General features: G+C 44.6%; 1 long non-coding RNA gene across 1 annotated transcript in view; it reads left to right on the plus strand.

The window, feature by feature from the left end:
- Positions 1-24277, plus strand: part of LOC310863684 — a 61447-nt gene extending 37170 nt beyond the window's left edge. Inside the window, exons 3-4 of the long non-coding RNA XR_014569690.1 lie at positions 2340-2399; positions 24205-24277. This is a non-coding gene — a long non-coding RNA (uncharacterized lncRNA). The remainder of the gene's footprint in view (positions 1-2339; positions 2400-24204) is intronic.
- The last annotated feature ends 1429 nt before the right edge of the window (positions 24278-25706 follow it).

Consider the following 25706-nt stretch of genomic DNA (forward strand, 5'->3'; position numbering starts at 1 on the left):
CCCTTTTTTAGCCACTTCCAAGCCCAGGAGCTGGAGCCTGGACAGGGGGGAAGGCACTGACAGCTCATCCGTCTTCAGGCCGACAGTGATGAAACGCTCGCCACGGTTTGCTCGGGGAATAGCAGTGGAATTCCTGCAGACAATTTCCAACAAGTTTTATCATAAATATTTTAGCGGTAACGCTAAGCACGACACTCGGCAGGTGAACACATGTGCATGTGAACGATAAGTACCAGAAAGTGCACAAAGACCTCTTGTTGTTGGTATATATGGGGTGGTTAACGCGGGAGAAGTGCTTTTTTCAATACCCTTGAAAGCGGAAATTCATAAAAGTCAGGCACCTGTGATGGGAGGAATAACTGTTTGGCCCTAGCCAGGCTATGGCCGATGCCAGCTGGTGCTGTGGTCAGCCTGGTGGGTTGTATTCTCTCACCAGCCGGGTAGTTTAAGGCATCTGCACGCCAAAAGCTGTTCAGACTGGGGGTGGGGGGGGGGGGGGGGGGAGGGTTTGATGTGGCCTTACTGCAGATCGGTCATACTTTGCTAGCAATTAAGTGAGAAATTGAATAACGAAAAGGCCTGTTAAGTGCTCTGAGTGTACTGTACTGTACGAGACTGAAAGTTTATTAGTAACATCGCTTCCGTTGTGTGTAGAGAGAGAGAGTGAATGTCGTGAGTCGTGACAGTTTTAAGTTGTACATGAGGGACTGAAACTGAGAGGGAATGACAAGCTCTTGTTTCCTCTGCACATGCACGCCTCATTTTCACTTTTCTAATTGGTCGTTTTCACGTTGGCTTTACGAGAGCAAAGCTAATTAGTGTTTCTAAATTCAGCAAAGAAAAAAGAAGAAGAAAAAAAGTCAGGCGGCATGATTGTTCTGGTTTCCTCTCCTGTGTCAAGGCGCTCAACAATAAAATAAGACTAATCATTTTCAAATTGTGCTTATTTTTAAACCCAGTGGAGCTGAATGTCACTCCTGTTCTCTTGGCATTTTGTTTGGCAGGGTCAGGGCACAGCGGTTGCCCTCTCGCCTGTGTGTCTCCCTTTGTGATTCGTGGGAAGTTTGGGCCCTGGTGTGGGGCCAGTGGGAAAAAAAACAATGCGTGGTGTTTTTAGGTGGGGTTTGTTTCTGCTTTGATTAGGGAACGTCCTGCTGACAGGAATCAGCCCGGCAAGTTTACAGTAGCTCTGACATTGCCGTTACCTTTATTCAGAGCGCTCCAGCTGCAGCGAGCCCTCAGGAAGCCCGGCGCAGGCCCACACGGGCGTCTGGCGGCCCACAAAGGGGGAGAGAGCGAGCCCTGTTTGAGTTGGCAGACGCTCTCCCACTCGGGGAACTTTTGCTGCCTCTGCAGAAAAGGGAAAAAAAGGGGGCCCAGTGGCGGCGGGCTCTGCTTGGAGCAGCCGTGATTCCAGGGGCAGGATGGACTTTTTTCCACCTCGCCTCCCTTACAGGAAACACATTTTGCCGTTTCTTCCCTCCGCAAAAAAAGAAGTGAGGGAAGGAGGTGTATAGCCGAGGGGCATGGGGTAAGAGGGGGCTGAGAGAGACGGGCCTCGGTCAGCGGAGGTCCAGTTGGTACTGTGTTGCAGCAGTGGTCATTGTAGACAGTGAGGCAGTTCAATACTGCTGCGTGAAGCAGCTGTTTGAGATGGCTGCTTGCTCTGTTGGGTGTTTAATTTATAGAACCAAGTTTATAGGTCATTTTAACAGCGTGCCGTAAAACTTGCACTATTTTTTATTTTTCCATCAACACCCGTGGGATTTGTCTTCAGAGGCCAGTAATTAAGAAACGCTTGATCTAAGGGTTAAGGAGGAAGAGTGTTTAAATGCAATTAGAGCAATGCTCAAATCAATTTGAACTCAATTACAGTTTTCTGAATGTGTCATTATTTGTTTAATCATGGGAATTCTCGTTAGAGATGCTAAATATGTATCTGAAGATATTTAAAACGTAGGAGGTTGGGGGGCTGCGTACGCTCTCTGGAACCTAGTTAATGTTGCTTTAATGAAGAAGAGTTTGAAAGTGACCTTCCACCCTCCTTTCTGTTCACACTTTCTCCTCAGAGACACACACACACACACACACACACACACACACACACACACACACACTCACACTCACACTCACACTGTGGGTAAAATCGAAACGACTTTGCTGTTGCTCTTTCACAATAACGGGTGGTGGTGGAAAAACGTAAACATTTAAGCTTTCTATTAGTCACCTGGTGTTTCAAAGAATCGCCACCGTTTCACTCTTAACCAACTCTTGTTCGTCTTCCATCTCTCTCTCTCTCTCTCTCTCTCTCTCTCTCTCTCTCTCTCTCTCTGTATCAGTGGTGGGCCTCTACAGCCAGGATACTCCAGTGGTGACATCCTGTGGAGCCACAGATCAAAGTAAGTGACTAGTGGCAACTTCCCATATCAGTGACAGCAGCAACAAGCTAGTTCACTCACTGGTACATTACTACAGAGACTAGTGTACACTATAGTTCACTCACTGGCACATTACTACAGAGACTAGTGTACACTATAGTTCACTCACTGGGACATTACTACAGAGACTAGTGTACACTATAGTTCACTCACTGGGACATTATTACAGAGACTAGTGTACACTATAGTTCACTCACTGGCACATTACTACAGAGACTAGTGTACACTATAGTTCACTCACTGGGACATTATTACAGAGACTAGTGTACACTATAGTTCACTCACTGGCACATTACTACAGAGACTAGTGTACACTATAGTTCACTCACTGGCACATTACTACAGAGACTAGTGTACACTATAGTTCACTCACTGGGACATTACTACAGAGACTAGTGTACACTATAGTTCACTCACTGGGACATTACTACAGAGACTAGTGTACACTATAGTTCACTCACTGGGACATTACTACAGAGACTAGTGTACACTATAGTTCACTCACTGGGACATTATTACAGAGACTAGTGTACACTATAGTTCACTCACTGGGACATTACTACAGAGACTAGTGTACACTATAGTTCACTCACTGGCACATTACTACAGAGACTAGTGTACACTATAGTTCACTCACTGGGACATTACTACAGAGACTAGTGTACACTATAGTTCACTCACTGGGACATTACTACAGAGACTAGTGTACACTATAGTTCACTCACTGGGACATTACTACAGAGACTAGTGTACACTATAGTTCACTCACTGGGACATTACTACAGAGACTAGTGTACACTATAGTTCACTCACTGGGACATTACTACAGAGACTAGTGTACACTATAGTTCACTCACTGGGACATTACTACAGAGACTAGTGTACACTATAGCTCACTCACTGGTACATTATTACAGAGACTAAGTTTACACTATAGAGCAGTGCTTCTCAACCTGTGGGTCAGGGTCCCCATATGATTTTTGGTGGTGGGGGTGGTGGGGGGACGGGGACGGGGAAGGGGACGTGAAGTAATAATTTAAAAACCTTTTTAAAACCTCAAAAAGAACTGAGTAGACATTGGCCAAATTGTGAAATTAAATAAGAAGGAGGCAAACTCACAGCGTGGCACGGTGAGATTGTAGATCTGCTATTTTCACTATTTATCTGTGGTAACGAAAATGTAATGCCTCAAGTCCTACTTTCCAAGTGATTTTCAGGGTGGGGGTCCCCAGTTCAAATATGATTATTCTGGGGTGTCACAGTGTAGAACAGTGGTTTTCAAACATTTTTATTCCAAAGACCTTGAGAGTGTATAAATTAAATTTATAATACACTTTTTACACAAAATTAAAGCAATGTTACCTTGTATCTTATAATGGCTGAGAGGTGTGATGCCTCCAACAATCTCATGGTAACTAGCATATTTTATCCAGATTTAGGCAGCTATTTATGTCTGTGAACAATACATGAAAACCGCTAGCATAGCTATGTAGCAAAGCCACCGAGACATTGCGAGCTGCGTTAACGAGGAAGTAGGAGGTGCTTGCTGTCTTTACAAGCCCGCCCGGAGCAACTCATTCACCGTCCTTACATCCTATGAGCGCGGGCGGTGCTTCGAAGCACCGCACGGCCAGGGTTTGTAAGGAAAACAAGCGCTTCCCAATTCCCATACCTAGTTCAGCTACAGCGCCGTGGGAATAAATAACGCACCTGGGATTGATATAAACTGATTTAAGGTGTATATTATCATGAGACTGATTTAAGGTGTAGATTATCATGAGACTGATTTAAGGTGTAGATTATCATGAGACTGATTTAAGATGTAGATTATCTTCAGATTTATTAGTACGTGGTCTAATCAGAAACCAGCCAAAGTCCATTTAGTTCCATCTGTACATTCTCAGAGTTATAGACCTCTAAAGAGTTCATTTGGAACCCCCTCAAGGAACCCAGAGGGTCCCTGCAGGACCCTAGCCTGGTAAACCTTCCAGGTCACGCGAATTCACATTATCATTATGTTCTGCAGAGGGTGTGGGTGTTATTCAGAAACCAAAAAGTGGAAGAGCCAATCAGCGTCTGCAATCAGAGCCCTGTGATTGACAGACGTTGATTGACTTCCACAGACTTCCACCTTTCCGTTTCCGCAAAACGCTCCCCCCAGTGCTAGGGGTCAGACCGGTCTGTAGAACGACACATGATGATGTGAATTTACAGGATGGTTTACCAGGCTACACTTTGAGAACCACTGCTATAGACCATGAGCTCACAGACACACGCAAACCCTTTGTTGACACACTTCTACAGAAGTCAACTGTTTTTCTTTTTCTTTTTTGAAAAACTAATTCCTGCATCCCTTTTCATACAAAAGGGCATTGTATTATGATTTTTTTTTATTATCAAAGGAGTCTTTAAACGCATGTAAATGTGAATGTTGCAAAATGATAAATGCCAGGTTTTGCATAGTAACCGGCGCCCTTTTCCGGAATGGCTCACCTCAGCAGTTCCTGATGCGGTTCTGTATTTACATCACTTTGAATAAATGCCAAAATGTTGACAGTGTGACAATGCACGGTTAATACGAGACCCGGGCCTTCTCACTGTGGCTATCGGCAGCAAGGAGACCCCGTGCTCCAGCTGAGACTGAAAAGAAAATCACAGGTCGGCATGGCGGTTCATGTCGGCAACCTCCCCATACACTCCCTCCCGGACTATCCTAGAAGTCATTACTCCGTGTGTGGTGTATAAACACGTCAAAAACAAACAATGACCCTGGGCAGGTTCCACACAGCAAAACAATTTCAAAGCCAGGAGTGGAGTATAAACACAAAACATGGCTGACCTTCATGCGGGTAAAGCTTCACCTTAAACCTAATGTTTGTTTTACAGTCCCTTTCAACCTTGGCACGATGTAGTTTACGGTCTACTCATTGGTTAATTTTTGGGCTCCTTTCCCCCCCTTTCTTTTAAGGTATATATTGCTCAGGTTGTATTCTGTGACCATGTTGTTGTGTTGTGGTCGAGCGCAGACCTTTGCAGTTTGCACTGCAGTGCTGAAGAGTAGATTTGTCATGCATGTGTGGCGATAACACATTTTTGTCATTTAGCTGACACTCTTATGTAAGAGCAACTATACAAAGAGCGAGCAGGGCCTACATGCTCCTCAGGCACATGATCATGTGCACAACAGTATACATGGCTATGTTCATTCTGCCTCTGTTTTTGGAGAATCTCATCCATCTCTGCTCTTTTTCATTTGAGAACATGGGTGACTACACCCCCCTTTTTTTTCTCTTCATTTTCTTTTAATAAGACCCAGCTGCCGAATGATCAAATAGTGTCCCTAATTAAAGCTTCACAGTTCAGCCATGTAGAAGTCTCCCTGGAATGATAACAACCTGTGATATTTCCAGAGGAATTCACTGGGCAAATCTCAGAGAAGAGAAGGGGGGGGGGGGTGGGGGGTGCATTGAGGGAGACGAGGGGTTGAGGGGGGGTGGATTGGGGGTTCTGTGGGTGGGGAGTTGGGGGGGTGGGTGACGGGTCTCGTGGCTAATGAAGGCCTGACTGATACTTGGATGCAGGTGTTTAAACAAAACAAATGATCCCACTTTGAATGTGTACGAGCCCTGTAACAGTGTGTTCCCTTCCCTTTGCACTGTAGGCTGTGGTGTTTTGTGTTGTGTTATATCAGGGCCTGGTAGAAACGGCAGTCACAGTGATGGATTGTGCTTTTGAAAGCATCCAGCTAAATTTAAATGACTGACTGTGCCATTGTGTTATCTTTATGTAGCGAAAGGACACCCGCCCAATGTAAAACGTCACTGAGCGTTTGTACAAAAGGCTTGATAGTGCACGGAAACTTTGACTATTGTGTTATTTGACTACGTGAATGAGGGCGCTAAAAAGTGCTTTTTCCCCACCTTCTAAAGAGGGATTATATTTACATAACATAAACATGTCGGGATTGATACTCACTGTATGTGAAGTTATTCACATACAGTAGATAAAATCATGATTCGTCTCATTGTCCAATTAGTTTCTTCTTTGCATTTTAGATCAGAATATGTCACTTGTTATTCAAAAACATTTAAAGAATGGGTAAAGAGAACAGGAAAATGAAAGTAAAAGAAAAGATTCACACTGATGGAACTTCTCCACCTCAATTCATGGGCACTTTTCACCTAAATTATCCATGTAATCCAGAGAACATTTGAACATTGATTGGATAGACAAGGGAAAGAGGCCGTTTTTAACATGAATCCATCACACCATTAATACATACTTCTCTGGGCTCTTTGGTGCTAGCGAGCCCTCACATAGTTGTCCACGAGAAACTGTGTAATTAGATTTTTGCTGATTTGGCGCCTGTACTTCATAGATGGGTGGATTGGATGGACGCAATTAGCCATGGTCACTCATTATGTATTATGGTATTTGAGCTGACAATGTATCCTGTATTTTGACAGTAAGGTTTAAGAAATAATATTCTCCAGGGTACTTCAAAAGTCCCATAAAAACCACACTGAGGAATGCAATGTTGAGTATGTATACAGTAATGTGTATCAACGGCAAATTTGATTTGCGGTGATTAGTGGTGTAACAATAATGAAACTAATTGATTTGATCAATTATCAAAAAATATAGATATTAGTTAGTTACTAGTTACTGCGAGAGTGAGTAACTAGTCTAACCAACACCAACCCGGGATTCCTGTTAGCTAAGCTGTCGCGCTGCAGTACGTCTACATAGGTGGTACGCTTCTTTCCCCTCCTGGCTTTGCCCTGGCTTGGCTCCCATTGAGTCAATTTACTACTAACTAACTACTAATAGATATATAGCGAAATAGTACAAGCTCTCAACGCTTTCACAATGTGAGGTTGTAGATGGCAATTTAGTTTTTGCGGGAAAGTATGACACTGGTATAAGTGGTTAATCAGACAAATCGATTCAATTGATTATAAAAAAAAAATCAATTAGACTGTCTTTTATTTTGATTTGTTGATATATAATATATAATATAAAAATCACACTTGAAGTGAGGGGTGTGCTTATCATTATACATCATCATACATCATCTCATGAACAACTGAATTTATGTGATTGATAAGCCGATTTGCTCGTCTTCATTATCAATGGTATTTAATGTTTGTGTTGCCACAAATGTACGTCACATTTCAGGCACATATGACCTAATTTCTCCTTTCATTGTCAATGGCAAATATTGAGACGTGTGGGGACAAAAGCTGTATATAGGAGGGGCTAGCGCCCCTCAAAGATCACACCTGTGTGAAGTGAGGGGCACATCATACATCATCTCATTCCGGCCAATCACAATTTGCGTCCTCACCTTCGTTTGTGTTATGCAATTATTGTGTTACACAAACACTCAAAATTGTCCATTCATTGTCTATGGCATTTCATGTTTGTGTTGGGACAAAATGTGGGTTACATACACTAAAAGCTGGACATTGGAGGGGCTAGCACCCCTCAAAAATATGAATAATATATACTATCTATCTTTCTATCTAACCACCTACCTACCTACCTACCTACCTACGTACCTACCTATAGTACCTATACCTACCTATAGTACCTATACCTACCTACTACTGTCCCTGCTTACCTACCTATACCTACCTACTACTGTCCCTGCTTACCTACCTATACCTACCTACTACTGTACCTGCTTACCTAAATACCTACCTACCTACAGTACCTACCTTTGCTTACCTACAATACCTACCTACCTACAGTACCTACCTGGTAAATGGTAAATGGTGCATTTATATAGCGCCTTTATCCAAGGCGCTTTACAGAGATTGTGCATTACATTCACCCATTCACACACACATTCATACACCGATGGCAGCGGAAACCATGCAAGGCACCAACTAGCACATCGGGAGCAATTAGGGGTTCAGTGTCTTGCTCAAGGACACTTCGACAGTAACTCTGGGGGAGCCCGGGTTCGAACTGGCAACCTTACGGTTACCATCCAGGCACTCTACCCCTGAGCCACCGCCGCCCCCACTGCTTACCTACAATACCTACCTACCTACACTACCTACCTACAATACCTACCTTTGCTTAGCTACACTACCTACCTACAATACCTACCTTTGCTTACCTACAATACCTACCTACAGTACCTACCTGCTTACCTACACTACTACCTACCTACAATACCTACCTTTGCTTACCTACAATACCTACCTTTGCTTACCTACAATACCTATACCTACCTACAGTACCTACCTGCTTACCTACACTACCTACCTACAATACCTACCTTTGCTTACCTACAGTACCTACCTACCTACCTACCTACTTGCTTACCTACAATACCTCCTACAATACCTATCTACCTGCTTACCTAAAATACCTACCTACCTTCCTACAGTACCTACCTACCTGCTTACCTACAATACCTACCGTACCTATACATACCTGCTTACCTACAATACCTACCTACAGTACCTACCTATACCTACCTGCTTACTAGCTTACCTACCTACTGTATCTACCTTGGTAGATAATGCATTCTGTAGATGCTATTCACTACCACTCTACACTGCTACACTGTTCAGCCTTGAGGATTGATGGCTTCTCACTCACTGGGCGGTTGACACTAGGCCACACAGGTACACGTTGTTCCCCGTCAGGCCCTCTGACCTCCTCATGTTCCGGCCTGTTTGTGGCGCAGGTCTCCCTGTTTGTAAACACAGAGAGAGGGAGAGGGAGGGAATGCTGCCGCTTGGCTCACAGACAGTGACAGTATGTGACAAGCAACAGATGTGTCACACGGCACGGAAATCAAAACAGCCCCACACGCTATCAGACATGACTCCCATGAAGGGAGGGGGAGAGAGAGACGGAGAAGGACTATCAGACATGACTCCCATGAAGAGAAGGGTGTTGGGGGGGGGGGGGGGGGGGGGAGACAAGGCGAGCCCCTCCGCGGCTCCCAGCGTCCTGTCGGGGAGAGGACAGGCCTGTGAATGGAAGTTGCTCTCTCTCTCTTACAGTCTCAGTCACTCTGTCATCTGGAGTCCACGCCTCCACCTCAGATCACATGCACCATGTTGCATTCAAAGAGCCTCATATCAACCATATGAGAGGTAGAGTCTCGCAGTGAGACAACAGCCCAAGGGAACGTCCGCTCAAATACGCTGTGTGTGTGTGTGTGTGTGTGTGTGTGTGTGTGTAGGAACAGATGCGCAGGGGTGATGAGACACAATAACATCATATGGCATCGTTCAGAAAGATCAAATCAGCCCTGTGTGATTTTCCTTTTTTCTTTCAGTCCCTGGAAAGAAGTGGGTAATGTTCAGTGTCATTGTCAATACGTCGCCCCCACCACAAAGAGCACGGGGAGAGATGGGGACCAAAGACGTGCCGCTCACACACACATAGACAGCCACTTGATGCAAAGCGATTGTTCTGCTTGACAGCAGCAGTAACAGTGCCGTACACGTCGGCTGTAGCGAGGGAGTATGTTAATGATAGCCTCTGCAGTTTAATCTGACCATCAGCCACACAGCCCCAGAAGCAGAGAGTGTGGGCCCATGTGAATCCGGCAGAAGGGGGGAAATGGGAATCCATCATCTGAACGAGTGAATGGATGAAGGTGCTGCGACAGCTGCTTGACTGATCACGCGCTGTTCGACTGTCACCCGGCATCTGTTTACCACTCCGACAACCACATGAGTGCATATATCCACGGGTGTAATTGAGCCATTTTACTGGGCCCGGCTGAACCTGCACTAAGTTATAGCCCAACTTTCCATTACTACTGTGTGTGTGTGTGTGTGTGTGTGTGAGACAGGGGGGGGGTCTTACTGATCGTAATCACACCCAGCAAAACACTGCTATGTAAATACGGCATTATCAGCATTGGCAATTTGTTTAAGTGGCATGGACGTGGGTGATCCACTCTGTAAAATCCTCAGTGTGTACAAATGGAACCGAATGGTCCATTTGAACAAGTTTGCCTTGCACAAAGCCACCCCTGTGCCTGTGACACGGGCCACATACAGTAGACAGCGGTTGTTATGAAACATTGCTAACTTGCATTTCTAACAGGGATATGTACGAGAAGAATGTAATCAGGAAAATGATAATGGCATGTCTAATTTTCTTTGTTTGAAAAAAGGATGCGCGTGTTATGTACTCAACCCCGTTATCTGGCGGGCAAAACTAAATTGTCAGCGTTCGTTCACTACAGTGTATGGAAATTGAAATGGGAATATCTAGATCTAAAACATGTCATTTCAATATTCAAATGTTAACACTAAACAATATAATGCATTATGGCTCTTAGTATTTGCATACAACCCTGTTTGCTGCTGTGAGCGAGAGAGGAAGGGAAGAGAGAGGGAGAGAGATAGCGAGAAACGGTGTGAGGGCATGCAAACAAAGCTTTTGTCTGCCAGTTGTAGGCAAATGGAAACACTCATTTGTTCTGAAAACTGTATGAACTTTGTATGTTAGTTCCGTATAGCCAGAAGTGCACGGATATTTCATGTGCCGTCATTACTGTATGTGCTGTGAAAAACAAGTTGGTTTTAAGAGGGGTTTCGTCTTTCTCCCAATTAAAAAGAAAGTTTTCAGCATTTTTCAATGCATGTGACCTCGCCAAAAAGGCTGAATGTAGAAACACAGAACATTTCCTGAGTTCATACAAAGGAACCAGTATTTTTGAAATGATGTTGTTCCTCCGAATAGTTAACTGAATTACACAGCTTTTATATTACACAACATTTATTTTTTTCCCAGCCAAGCCTCACATGAACCTTTCTTTACAGGTTCCCACATAATAACAGCTATTGTATCAACACGGTCGGCACATTTGGGAGAATATTCCACTCTGCTCCCTTTCAGGAACACACTCTACGCACCAAACGTACAGACTTTCGTCCTGGCTCTCTCCTTCATCGTGGGAATGAGACTGTAGGTCAGACATGAAGAGCACAGACGAAGAGGGAGGGGAGGAGAGAGAGAGGTGTTGGGAGAAGGACCCTGCCACTGTCTGACAGGGTTTAACATAGTGAAGGATTGCCCGTCTGAGTGGTGACATCTGTAGCCACTACCAATGGGCGGTGTAATTAAGAGGAATCAGCGGTTTTTAATTCTATATGCTACATAATAACACCCCCCTCCCTCGCTCCAAGTAATGAATAATTTAAGGAAAAAAGGGGGCCGTATACGACACTTTTTCACTTTGTGTTTAAATTTAGCCAGTGTCGTTGTCCGGCAGTGATTAATAGTTTATCGCTCTGGACTATACATCTCCATGAAATATCTCTTTCCATCTGTCATTAAACTGCACATGGAAATTGGTTATATTTCTAATCAGGTACTGCCTAGACACTTAAAAGAAAAAAAGCAAAAAAAAAAGCTGAAGAAATTAGAAAAGGAAATAGCCAGCGTGATGTACTCTTGTGCAGGTGTGCCTGTGACCCAGTATAGCACATAATTAGTGCAGTCGGTCTTATCTCCAGCGCTGCGCCTCTGAACATTGCTCACCCAAAAAATACACTAAACCATCTTTTTTCTGTTCATTTTTTTTGCATGATAATTGAATTGAGAGCTCACACATAGGGTTCACAATAGGCATCCTAAATGTGGTTTTAAACAAGTCGGAGGTGTGTGTGGCAGATCCTAAGTGAGCTGTACTAATGCCGCTGTAGCCCATGGAGGTGGGTTTGGGCTTTGTGCTTGACCAGGGAGCCAGAGACTGGCTTCCCTGTCAAGTAAAGATTAGACCTCCATTTCAGCATCTAATCCCTGGGAAATCTCTAATGGAGGAACTTGGGCCGGGCAGAGCTTTTAACAGCACACGCGGGGTGTTTGTGAGGGTCCTACATGCTTATTTGTGTATGTATACACCTGGTACAGCGCAAGCCGTTGTCTCCTGTGGCTGCGGTCATTGTTCCTGTGTCACGGATCATTGTTATTGTGTCAATCACCTGATATAAAGTAGGAAGTATTTTCTTCCATGATGATTTTTCTTTTATTATTTTGTTCTTAAGAGGCTCTGCTCCTTATCTGGCATGATGGCTATATTCTGACCGGGCACCCATTTTGGTGTTGGCATCATGTTATGCTTTAGCTATTTAAAAATAGCAGATCTACAAGCTCGTATCGCGCCACCGAGTGGCGCGATACGAGCTTGTAGGTCTGCTATTTTTGAAAAATCGAAGACACTTTTAGAATCTGATCTCAGGTCAGAATGGGTTAATAATTAAACTGTCAGGATGTGATAGACATTTCTAGAATTCTGATCTCAGGTCAGAATGGGTTAAAGCTGTTCATAGGACATTGGTATTTTAGATTTTGCTAGTGTCTTTATGGTACAGTACAGTGCAATTCATCTTTTTCCATTTTCCCCACTGTGCGTTGTTGAAGTTAACATTCTTTTACTGAATTATTAATTTGTGTGTATTGAATTATTGAGAGAAGTTAATTTCTGATCAGATTAATATTAAAACCCTGTGAAATATTCATGGCTGCTGTTGAAAGCGATGAACTCCGAGAACTATTAATGTAATCATAAACAGACACAGTGAAAGGACAACGTGGAAGTCACATTTTTTCAGACTGACTCCATTCCTTTTGTCCCAGAAGTTTCACTCTACTCTAGATGGTTGAATATGACATATTGTGGTATCGCCAACTATTCGCTTGAATGCTCCGCTAATGTCATTGGCCAGTCCTGCCCTGGAGCTGAAAGCAGTGTCCCGGCCTGGGTGAAGGTCAAACGCATTTGTCTGCAGGTGACCTTTGTCACTCTCTCAGTGAGTAAGCTGAACTGCAGCCAGGGAAAAGTTCCAAAGATGTTGCACAGCAAAGTCTTTAGTGTTAATTTATCCAATTGTGCACTCTATTTACACTCTCAGAGTTAAATTAACACCCTGACAGAGCCCCGGACTAATAAAACCCTCATCTAAGAGCCAGAGGCTGAGCTGAAATGAGGCAGGATGAGGCTGAATCATGTTTTTCTTCTGTCATAAAATAAGGTCTTTTTTCCCTGTTTTATTTAATTATTCCCTACTAGAGTTGACATGAAGTGAATCCAGTGAGCCTGTGAGGAGGTTAAATCTGTTCTTTTGTCAGTTTTGATTAAACCCGTCTTTAGATTAGTCGTATTCAGCAAAGATTTTATATATTCTTAGCACCTGCTCGGTTTGTTATTACAATCGTCCCATTGTATTCATAAAATATGGAAATCAGGAGAAAATAAGCCATTATCGTCACCATAATGGTAAGCACCTTGAAAAATATGGCTACTTTAATTATGTTTTAAATGCTAATGCTAGCAAAGAGCATAATAAAGAAGGCATGAAAGTCTCGCTATTCACAATCTGATAGCCAGGGAGAGGCAAATTATTTCAAATATTTGATATTTAAATTATTTTCAAATGAACAGAGACATGAGCAGAGCAAAGGCGAGTAGTTTCCCCTGGTGATCCTTCAGGCGCCTTTGTTTCCTTGGTGTGACTCAAGCTCATTAATGTTCTAAGCATGTGAGAGAGACAGACCATATTCCGCAACCCATAACACCGCCTCCCTCTCCCTCCGCGCAACCGCGCGCAACCGCACGCAACCGCACACACACACACACACACACACACACACACACACACACACACACACACAGACACACACACATACACATACACACACTTGCATATTTTACATATACCTACTGTGCACAAACATGCACTTGCACTCGCACGCACGCACGCACACACACACACCAAATCCCTCAGCCTTTTTAAGTCCACTAGCTCTTTCAGAAAGTGATGGCCGCCGTGCTGTCCTGATTAAAATGACAATAGTCTAATTAACTCGACATCGGTGTCAGTGCACGGAAACGACTGATGGCCTGACGGTTCCTGTTTGAAAACTCTTTGTCTCCTCTCCATCCAAAAATAAGACGTTTTCCTTTTTTTTTTCGTGCCCCAGCAAAACGCCTCAACCCCATTCATCGAGATTTTCTAATGGCAATTATTTTTCATAAGCTAATTAAATCTAGTTTCATTTTTTTCTGTCCTTTGGAAATCCTTCTATGGAATCCTTGAGGAATTTGTCATGTGGCGTGCAGCGTTGCAAGGACCTTCCAGCAATGTTATTCATTCAGAATACATATAGTATAACACACACTATTATGAAATGTTTGTGCTCAGCTTCATTTTATTTCAAGCACGCTCGATTATTCTCACTGGCCACTCCAGTGACCTCTGCCTCGGAGTGGGAGGACGGTCTCTTGCCCTCTTGTCCTCTGTGGCCGGAGACAGATAAATAGTGTACAGAGATGATGCTGGGCCCAAAGCAAAGGACCATAGTATATAGTATTTTATGCAGAAAGTATCAACTAGATAGCACGCCTGCTTTCATGCTCTCTGACGGTCCGTATTTGAAAGTGGGACGTTTGTGCTGTGCGTGGCCTTCACAATCCTTTAACGTTATTTGATGGGTTTGTCTAAAGGAAGAGAGAGAGGGGAGAAGAACAACACACACATAAAAAAAACTTTAATGACTGAAGTAGAAACTGCTTTTTTGTTCTATTCTCCTTCTGCTGGTGATTAAGGTCTATAGGGAGATAATTACGCTTTAGTCTGGAGTTAATGAAACGAAAACGTCTCTTTTCTGCTGAAAAGGAAGGGCACATCTTTTGTGCTGCTATCTGCAGACATCTCCCACCCCTTGACAAGGCACACAGAGAATTGGTTTTGTTTTAAGGGTGGAACACCCCCTCCGCCGCCCGCCTCCCCTCCCCGCCTGTCAGTGTGCGACCGATATGAGGGATCTCTCGACCCAAGTCAACGAGGTTCACTATATATTCTCAGCACTTAAGCCGCTGTGCATTCTTGCTGTTGTTGTGCGCAGAGGTAACCCCAGGAACGGTGGAAATTAAATAAAACACATGGCAACAGGTCATGTAGGAACCGAGGGGGGTCCTCTGGGTCCTCATTCCAATCAGTACATCATGTTGTACTGTTGCTTACAGCTCCTCCTTACATGTGCCCCCGCTAACCGCGGGGAACGCAAACTAACATGTGTTCCACGATCTGCAAATGACCCCGTCGGTGTTCAACATGAAAAGGAGCATGGCGATTTTTGAATTTATCACACAGCAAACACAGGAGCCATATGTATCGTCTTAACTCTGGGATTGCCCGTGGAGAAGAGACGCCTCCTTTGAACACTACGGCGGGGTGGGTTTGACCCTTTCTTTTTTTTTTTTTTCTTTTTTTTTTTCTTCTGTTTTTTTTTAGCCGTTCATTGTCTGGTATGCTTGGAACGGCCGCAACACAGCACAAGTGGTGACCAGAAAGCACATATTAAACTGTCCTTGTGGAAGATCACATCTGGTGTGTGTGTGTGTGTGTGTGTGTGTGTGTGTGTGTGTGTGTGTGTGTGTGCGTGCGTACACACACCACCTCCCCAACAGAACTCTCACATTTCATCATCTGCTCTCCAGCGCCATGGCGCTCCGGCATAAGTTGGCCGTTCTGGATCCATCTGTTGTTATTATTTTCCACTGATAATTGGCTTGAACAATGGAATGCCTGCCCCCCCCCCCCCCCACCCACCCCCTCCCCCCCGTCTTTGAAACTCTACACCCTGTTTATATTCCAGAGGTCTCATTTCTGCTCTGTCCTCTCACTCTCTTTCACTCTCCTCTCTCTCTCTCTCTCTCTCACTCTCTGTATCGCTCACTCTCTCTCTCTCGTCTCTCACCTCCCCTTCCCTCCCTTCCTCTCCTCCTCACCTCTCCTTACTACCTCCGTCACCCAGTGGCTGCCCTCCTCCTCTCTCCCAAGATCCTCCCCCTCCCTCCTCCCCCCCCCCCCCATATCTCTCTCTCTCTTTCTCTCTCTCTCTCTCTCTCTCTCTCTCTCTCTCTCTGTGCCCCTGCTCTCTGTTTGAGAGGGGGCTCACATGAAAATGACATCTTTGACTGGCCACATCAGTATGTGTCACTCAGCATCTAAAAGCCAGCCCCCCCCTCCCCTCTCTCTCTCCCCCCCCCCCCCCCTCCCTCTCTCTCTTTTCTTTCATTTGGAGAGAAGCTCAGCTCAGCTCCCGTTCTCCTCGGTTCACTACAGGTTTTTAAACCATGACACTCTCTGACAGATCCAGGCAGGCAGGCAGGCTTTCTCCAGGAGTCTCTTCACACTACCGCGAGATTCTGCATTCATATCCCGAAAGAGGGAGATAGAGAGAGAGAGAGAAAGGGAGAGGAAGAGAGAGAATGAGTGAGCGGAAGGAAGAGGGTGGGAGGCAGAGGGATGGAGATGGGATGGGAGGGAGGGAGGGAAGGAAGGAAGTAGGGACGTGAGTGAGAGACAGAGGGTCTTTAGAAAGTAAGATGTGGACAATGGATGCCGGTCTAAGTCACTTTTTTCCTGCCTATTGAAATTGGGCTTTTATTTATTTGAATCCCCCCCCCCCCCCCATGCACTAGGAGGTGTCTCTAGGAAGGAACACTCATGGAGATGAATGAAAGGTGCATTGTAGTTTTTTTTATGTTCCACTGGACATAATTTAATGAAGAATCCCCACCAAAAATGACCCAGTTTAATTCATTAAATTAGATATTGGAAATTTTAATTAGAGTTGAAGAGCTGTAATTATTGGGTATCTTGGTAAAAAAAAGGAAAAAAAGAAAGAAAACCTGAAGTCCATACCATGGTTACGATGCCAATAATTAAATTTTAAATTCAAAGAATTTTACGGATTGTAATTGTAGCCAGAAGACTGCTGCAAATGAGATGAAAAAACAAGGTGTGAATTTGTGCATTGAGCGAAGAATGCTCGTTGTGTATCTCTAATGAGATGGAAAGTTGTATGAGGTGGAAGGGGCGATACTTAAGTGTCTTACTTATTCCTAAAGTAGGCATGCTAGGTGGGGCTCACGCAATTTTCCCCCAAACTTTCATAATGCTTTCATAATGAGTTATTATTATCTACGTTCTTCTCTCTCTGCTGTGTTTGACCGCGTTGATGTCCATTCGTTCTGCCTGCCCTTTTCTAATTAAAAGAGGCCTGGACAGGTAGGGCTCTCAGCAGGCGTGTGAGCAGTTCTTCATTTGCTGAGTGTTTGTGTTTATGTGAAGGGGCCCTCTTCCTGCATGTTTAATCTAGAGCAAGGCACCGGCTTTTGTTGTGTTTAGACCACATACCTCCAGACAGTCCTCAAGACTGGAGCCTGGACTCCAGTGAGTGCACAGTCAACGCTAGTCAACTATTACTCACACTCAACTACCACCCTACTTCTAATGCTACTATACTAATACTACTACTAGTACTCTAGTACTACAGCTCACACTCAACTACCACCCTACTTCTAATACTACTACTACTACTACTACTACTCTACAGCTCCGTACATTCTGGTGTCACTGGCAGGTTTTCTCCTCTTGCCTTACTTCAGAAGTGGACAAAAAAAAAAAAAAAAAACACTTTATCTGTGGAGGGAATGTGCATGAATGTGAGGGACCGAGTTTCATGATAGTGATGAAAGTCTGTTTCACTGTTCATGGGTAAGTCTTTAAAGGTTTTATTGTGCGCGCGCTCTCTCTCTCTCTCTCTCTCTCTCTCTCCTTCTACCTTTTATGGTTGTGTGTGTGTGCGCGCACGTGGGTGTGCGCTCGTGTGTGCGCGCGCGCGTTTGTGCATGCATGCACTGTAGGCAAGTGTAGTGTATGGTGGCTTTGTCAAATGAGACTGATTACTGAATGGCTGTCATGTTGATGATGAAACACTTAACGGCGTGATGTGTCACTTTGGTGGAACATTAATCACTCTTTTAGTAGGCGTGTCACTTCCATGAGCAGGCAACCAAAGCCTTCGGACTACCCTCAGAATTGCCCAGTCACTCACACACATTCCAGTTTGAAAATCCTACTCTATCTCAAGCTATGTTCAGATATTGATACTGTTACATGTTCGGTAACTCATTAACATACGTTGCCGGCATAGGCAGTATAGGAGACGCGTCCACACATGCCCTATTTTCCTGTACAGTTTGCAGTATGTACCGTTCTCAAAACTTCTCATTCTTGATGGAGTAGTACAGTTGTCTACTAGTTGCTACTCACGTGAGATATGACTGTAGCATAGGGGTTCTCAACGTTTTTGGCCGGGGACCCCCGAAAATACTTTGGCAACGTCTCGGGACCCCCGCCCCCTCCCGACCCCCAATATAAATTGACTGCTACAAAAACCTTAATTATAGAGACAATACACCATACGCCCCAAATAATTTTGCGACCCCCCCCCCCCCCCAGAGGGGTCGCGACCCAGGGGTTGTAGCACGCTGTAGCACGCAAGACTAGGTATTTGGTGCTGAGATTTATCAATATAGCAAACTGCTATAACTTTATCCGTTGAAATAAAAAAGAGGAGAACTAATGGTCTTCTCCTGAGGAAACCGCTATGAAAGCTACCATTTACAAGCAGAATAATAATGTGCTCTGATCATCAGTCATTATCACAGGGATGCGGGGGTTAACCCATTCTGACCGGGCACCCATTTTGGTGTTAGCATCATGTTATGCTTTATCTATTGAAAAATAGCAGATCTACAAGCTCATATCGCGCCACCGAGTGGCGCGATATGAGCTTGTAGGTCTGCTATTTTTGAAAAATCGAAGAACGACTGACGTTTTTTTTAATCTGATCTCAGGTCAGAATGGTTTTAATCAGACCAGTGTGTCCCCAGTGGAAACCTCGTATGAATCTGATCTCAGGTCAGAATGGGTTTAATCAGACCAGTGTTTGTCCAGTGGAAACCTCGTATGAATCTGATCTCAGGTCAGAATGGGTTAACAGAGGTGGACGTGCTGCCTCTCCTGTAGCCTAAATCTCGCTCATTCTTTTTGTATCAATTTATACGAGCATGGTCAACCAACCATTTCACCATAATAAGATTGTCTCCAGGAATCTGAAGGTTCCTGGTTCTATCCCCACTCCTCTTGGCTTCATCTCAAAAGTATCCATGAGAACCTTAACATCAAACCCCTGATTGTTCCCGTCCCGACTCCCGACGTTGATGTCTTGTATGGCTGCCTCCTTGGTCAGTGTGTGAAGAGCTGAAAGACGGTCTAATCAAAATCATTCATGTTACTCCACCAGGTCACCCGTCTCCACGCCTCAGTGCTGCTTACATGACTTAGAAGTGTGATGTTCAGTCGGGTTTTCGGAATGTGAATATGTGAATGAATGGAGCAATAGAAAGACAGGACGTCTGAATGTGGGAGGGGAGTACAGACACCCAGAGCTAGCAGATGTTGTTGGTTGACTGTAACATGAACTAATAACGAAGGTATGCGAGCAATAAGGTGAAACTGCTCTAATAACGCAAAATGTCACTTTAAGAGCAGCCCAGCTGTTTGCTAGTATCTATTCACACAGAGGAGACCGTGTGTGTGTGTGTGTGTGTGTGTGTGTGTGTGTGTGTGTGTGTGTGTGGGCATGTAGGCACTGCGGTGGTAGTAAGTGGTAACCCCCGCTGTGAGGGCATGATGGTTTCACTTCCTCGTCTCCCTCTCCTCTGTTCGTCTTCATCCGGGGAAATGGAATCCACTGCTTATCGATATTAATAGCACAGGTCAGGATCTGTGGTGGGAGAGAGGCAGCTAGGGCATACAGTATAGCAGGGACCTGGGAGAGGGTGGCAACCTGATATGGCAGAGGCAGAATTGGCAGTCCTGCCACTCGACGGGCGGAAAAGGAATTGGCTGTAAAAATAGGATTGCATAATGCACGCTGTACACTGTGCATTAGCCCTTTGTGTGTGGTGTATGTGCAACGGGGGACTGCACGACATCTCTGTGGCCACCTTGGGTCCAGTTTCATGTGTCTTTCAAAGTGAGACTTTGTGCCACCGTAGTGTGTGTGCCACGGTGTCTTAAGTGTGTTTCCTTTGCCGTCCCGTCTGTAAGTTATCAGAGGAGGAGAGCAAAAGTACACGCAAAGTTAAGTATTCTAATTATTTGCTCAGCGGATCAATAGATCTCGGTAGACAGCGAACGGTGTGATTTGGGGTCGGGGGGGGGGATGCCTGTGTTCAAAGAGTTCTGTTAACATTTAAATAGTGTAAGAAATGCACCGTCTTGTTTGTTTTGGGTTTGGAGTGAAATTCCACTTCCTTGGTATTAAGGTTGCAAAGCTCCCTGTGTGCTGCTCTGTGTACTTTGTTCTTAGCTCAGCAAAACGTGAGGGCAGGTCCAAAGAATCTGGTGGTGGTGGTGGTGGTGGTGGGGGAGATCAGACAGGCCTGACATTCACCAGACTGCACTGTTGCCTTTTCAGCCTAGAAAGAAATTGTGAAGAGGGGAGAGAGAGGGGGGGAAAAGTCCCCTGAAAAGGGCCTGGTTGGAGCAAAGTAAAGTTTAATTGGTGGGTTTGGAGCCTGTTTTCATGTCAGAAAGTGCCATTGTTTACAGTCTGTGTGGGTGTACGATATAATACCAGGATTCTGCCAATCGCATCAAAAACAGAAAAATATGCTCCACTTCGTTGCTTTTTCCTTCAAAAGCCTTTTTTTCCCTTTTTTTTTAACGAGACTCGGTTATGTTTTTCATTGAATAAGTCCGTCTTAATAAAAGTGTGAGAGAAGCGAAGGAGAAAATAATGTGCAGTCAGCCCCTTTAGGAGATCACATGTACAGTAAGCAAGCAGCTGCGTTTGTTGAGAAAGTGAGTCATGCTTTAGATTTTCCTGTGTTCCAGAGCACAGACAGTGACTTGGAAAATCTCCTGCACACACCCTAAAAACAAACACCAATGGCCCTGTATATAGATATCACTGAGTCTTCTACTACGCCCTCTTATTTATACTGCACACTCTCTGTGTTGATTCGCTATAGCCATTCAGCTTTGAGAAATACTGCTGTTTGTTTTTTTGCTCTGTAACTATGGCATGATACTGTAAATTGATACAGTGGATTGATTCGGGTGCCATCACTGAGTGATCGAAAAGGACCAGGAGACAAGTCTGGCAGCATCCTATTGACAGCCATCGAGTTGAGCATTAATTCATATGGTAATGATGAGTGAAAGTTCATTAACGAGCCGCCACAGAAGTAGCCACAGATATAGTATTAAGCATGCTCAGAGTAATTAATGGAAAAAACTTTACTTAGTGGTAAATATTCATGGAGCCCCTCGTTTTTTTTCCCTGCTTGGCATGACGAGAGAGAGAGAGAGGGGGGGGGGGGGTGGGGGGAGAGAGAGGGAGAGGGAGAGAGGGAGAGGGGGAGAGGGAGAGGGAGAGGGAGAGGGAGAGCGATATAGATAGGAGAGCCTGTCCATTAGACGGGCTGAAGTGGCGTTCCAGAGTGGCTGCAGGGCCTTTTGTTGGGATTGGGTGCATTTCAGTGGAGGGGTATTAATTCATATTTTGAACATGTGATCTTACAACAAAGCCACAGCCACCGATAACAAACTAGGGACTAGAGACTAGAGAGTATATAGTGGAGCAGTTATGCCTCACCACACATGCACGCACGCACATACACACGCATACTGTACACACACACACACACAAACACAAATGAATGTGATGACACACATGCGCATGTGTGTGTGTGTGTGTGTGTGTGTGTGTGTGTGTGTGTGTGTGTGTGTGTGTGTGTGCGCACGCGTACACACACAAAAATAAATCCATCTGAAAATACAGTTTGTGTGTTTTTCCACAATTACTCAAATAGAGCCAACTCCATTTCCATACAAAATGGACATTCTATAGCTATGTACATAACTGACATGCTTTTCCCACTTACTGTATACAGTACATCCTCCTCTATGATTTCACACATTGGGTTGCTGTTGTCTTTGGCTGCATTTTCATTCCTTAAGGGGGATTTATACTATATTTGCGTGCCAGTGCCGTGCTCCAAAATAAGCTGATTCCCAAGCTCACAACGTGTTGCAGAGTGATGTGTTGTGAGTTTGTAAATCAGCTATTTCCGGTGTGTGACAAAGTGCACAACCAAGTATATAAATGGGGCATTATCCCGGGTGTCTCGCTGAGCGTGCACAGTGAGGGTAATTATTTCGACCAGGGAGTTCTTCTCTTGCCTAAAGTCTCAGCATGTGATGGGCTCTCTTCCCCCGCCTGGCCCAAAGCAACGTGCTCTCTCCCCCTCCCTCCCGCTGATCTAAATGGCAATATTGCAGCCCTGTGAATTTTGAAATGGAGACAATTATCTCTTTAGGTATTACAATATGACATTATGTTTCGGAGGAGAAAACAAGCACACAGCTGCTGTGAGGATTCTGTTGTTGCCTTCTTTTCAAGCTCCTCTACCTCCATACAAATCTCCATCATTACAATGATAGAACATTTATCTAAATGGATGTTATGCATTGGGTAAACTCATTTAGCTCCCCGGGCCACACTCAGGTGATGGGGATTAATGATGTTTAGTAGTATGCAACAGAAAATATCTGTAATTTGTCATCGCTTACTATTGATTTATGATGCCATTGATGATATGTTAATTGAAAGGTAATGAATCAGAATAATAGGGGACTTGTGTGGGAACGGTCCATTTTCGATGATGGTTCGACCCCCACGGCGGGGTTCAGAGTGAGTTGAATGTTGACGCGCGTTTTCAACGAGGGCATTTAACACATAATTAATGCTGAAACCGGGCAAGGCTCAGCCAGCGCATGTTTTTATCTATGCACAGCCTGCTTTAGATAAACACTTAAAATCTGCACACAACGCGCCTGGCCACAGTTTTGACTGCCAAATGTAAACGGCCCAAAAGAACAGCGAGCGAGTCTGGAGGGTGTATGTGTGTGTGTGTGTGTGTGTGTGTGTGTGTGTGTGTGTGTGTGTGTGCGCACATGGATTTTGTTCTTTCTTTCTTTCTTTCTTTCTTTCTTTCTTTCTTTCTTTCTTTCTTATTTTGATATGCTTTAATGCTTTTATTCAAATGCACCTGAGATATTGGCCCATAGTCACTTCTCAGTTTACCATAAAAATAAGATTTTGTTGCATTTTTATTCTCCCTTCATCATTCCTTGCCTGGGTTGAGTGCTCAGTTTGGAATGCTACATGCATTGCATGCTGAGCAGGGGGTGGAGAGGAGGGGGGGGGGGAGTTGCATGTGAGGACCAGGCGGAGGTATTAGCCCACCACCAGGTGGGGCCATCTGTGACTCCTGCTCTCATGAAAGCCAGGCATCCCATGATCTGCAGGGAGGAATATAAAACAAAAGTTTTTGTCTTGCAAATAAACTGTCACGCGCTCCATTGTTCGTTGGTTATTGTGTGTTGTTTTATCGTCTATCGTGAGCGTAGCACTACTTATCAGGCAGATGGAAATGTCTGGGCCGTGGCTGACAGTGACCAGAGGAGTTAGGCTACAGCAGGAAGGGCCACTTCTTCTCTTGTCATCCTGGGCCACCGGCGGTGCCCTGGATAGAGGAACTCACTGACTTGTGTACAAACCGTGTAGAAACAGGCAAAACAACAGCATCGATGATATCCCACCACACGTCCACACGTATGATACTGTGTGTATTTGCTTATTTTGCTATCATGAATTCTGATCAATAGCTGCAGCAAGCAGTGGGCGGCGGACTGGTTCAGTCCCAATATACCTTGATTTAGGGTTTTCTTTCTCTGACTCTCCGGGTTGTGTTGTTGTGAGTAGAGATGGCAGGTGTTGTTGTCTTTTTTTTGGGTCTATGGTGGTAATTATTTCATATAACTAGAACCAATTCTCTGTCTTGTGTCCGTAGGGCGAGGAGGCTGCAGTAACACGGCTGGAACTGAAGATTGCTTTAAATAAGCAAGCCCTTGTGGAAGGTAAACACATAATCATTCACCAGACTGCAGTCCGTGCATTGAGGGAGAATGCTGTATTGAATTGGCTTAATAATTAACTGAAAGCTGTGCGGGTTGCCTTGTTTGTTTTTTTGTGTTCTTTTGCGAGAAGGAGAGAAAAGCACTACAGGTGCACTCTGTGAACCGGTGGAATAGAGAGACGCATGGTGAGTACTTCATCAAGGGATCATTTGCCCACAGGTTACGAAAGGACTTATTGTTTTGTTTTAGTTGCTGTGGTTAGTTGGATCATTCATTGTTGTTGTTCTGTTGTTTTTTAATGTTCCTTTAACTCTGTGTTACGGTCATTGCTATAAGGAAATGAGAACTTGAACACGGATGACGGCATGCTTCTATTCAAAGATAATCCTGAACAGAAGTCCTGTGCAGTATCCAGTCTGATAGTCCATTAAGTCCTGTGCAGTATCCAGTCTGATAGTCCATTAAGTCCTGTGCAGTATCCAGTCTGATAGTCCATTAAGTCCTGTGCAGCATCCAGTCTGATAGTCCATTAAGTCCTGTGCAGTATCCAGTCTGATAGTCCATTAAGTCCTGTGCAGTATCCAGTCTGATAGTCCATTAAGTCCTGTGCAGTATCCAGTCTGATAGTCCATTAAGTCCTGTGCAGTATCCAGTCTGATAGTCCATTAAGTCCTGTGCAGTATCCAGTCTGATAGTCCAGTAAGTCCTGTGCAGTATCCAGTCTGATAGTCATTAAGTCCTGTGCAGTATCCAGTCTGATAGTCCATTAAGTCCTGTGCAGTATCCAGTCTGATAGTCCATTAAGTCCTGTGCAGTATCCAGTCTGATAGTCCATTAAGTCCTGTGCAGTATCCAGTCTGATAGTCCAGTACGTTTTGTGGAGTTGTGTCATCTGTATCGTGAAAGCAAAGAAAAGGCTGAAATACTGTATGGTGATATTTCCTCCTGTCTATTGTGCATGACATTGTAATTTTCAGGAATCAATCTCTCTATCAGTAGTAGTAGTAGTAGAATAGCGTGGCTGCTTTAGAGGATAGCTTTTGCGTTCGCCACTCACACCCCTTACCCCTATATCTAAGAGGGTTTGGGGCCCCAGGATGTGAGCTGCCATTGGGATTGTGTGTGTGTGTGTGTGTGTGTGTGTGTGTGTGTGTGTGTGTGTGTGTGTGTGTGTGTGTGTGTGTGTGTGTGTGTGTGTGTGTGTGTGTGTGTGTGTGTGTGTGTGTGTGTGTGTGTGTGTGTGTGTGTGTGTGTGTGTGTGTGTGTGTGTGTGTGTGTGTGTGTCAGGGGGGTGTTGACGCATCAGGAGCTCAGGGCTCCAGAGGAGCGTCTTGTGTTCTGTGTTTTGTCTCAAACAGCCCATCAGACTGAGATGCTCTCTCTCTGTATGTGTCTGTTGATCTCTATCTCTATTTTACTTACTCTTACTTACCCT

The sequence above is a fragment of the Protomyctophum parallelum genome (assembly GCF_964188405.1).
Source record: "Protomyctophum parallelum genome assembly, chromosome: 8".
Lineage (NCBI taxonomy): Eukaryota > Metazoa > Chordata > Actinopteri > Myctophiformes > Myctophidae > Protomyctophum > Protomyctophum parallelum.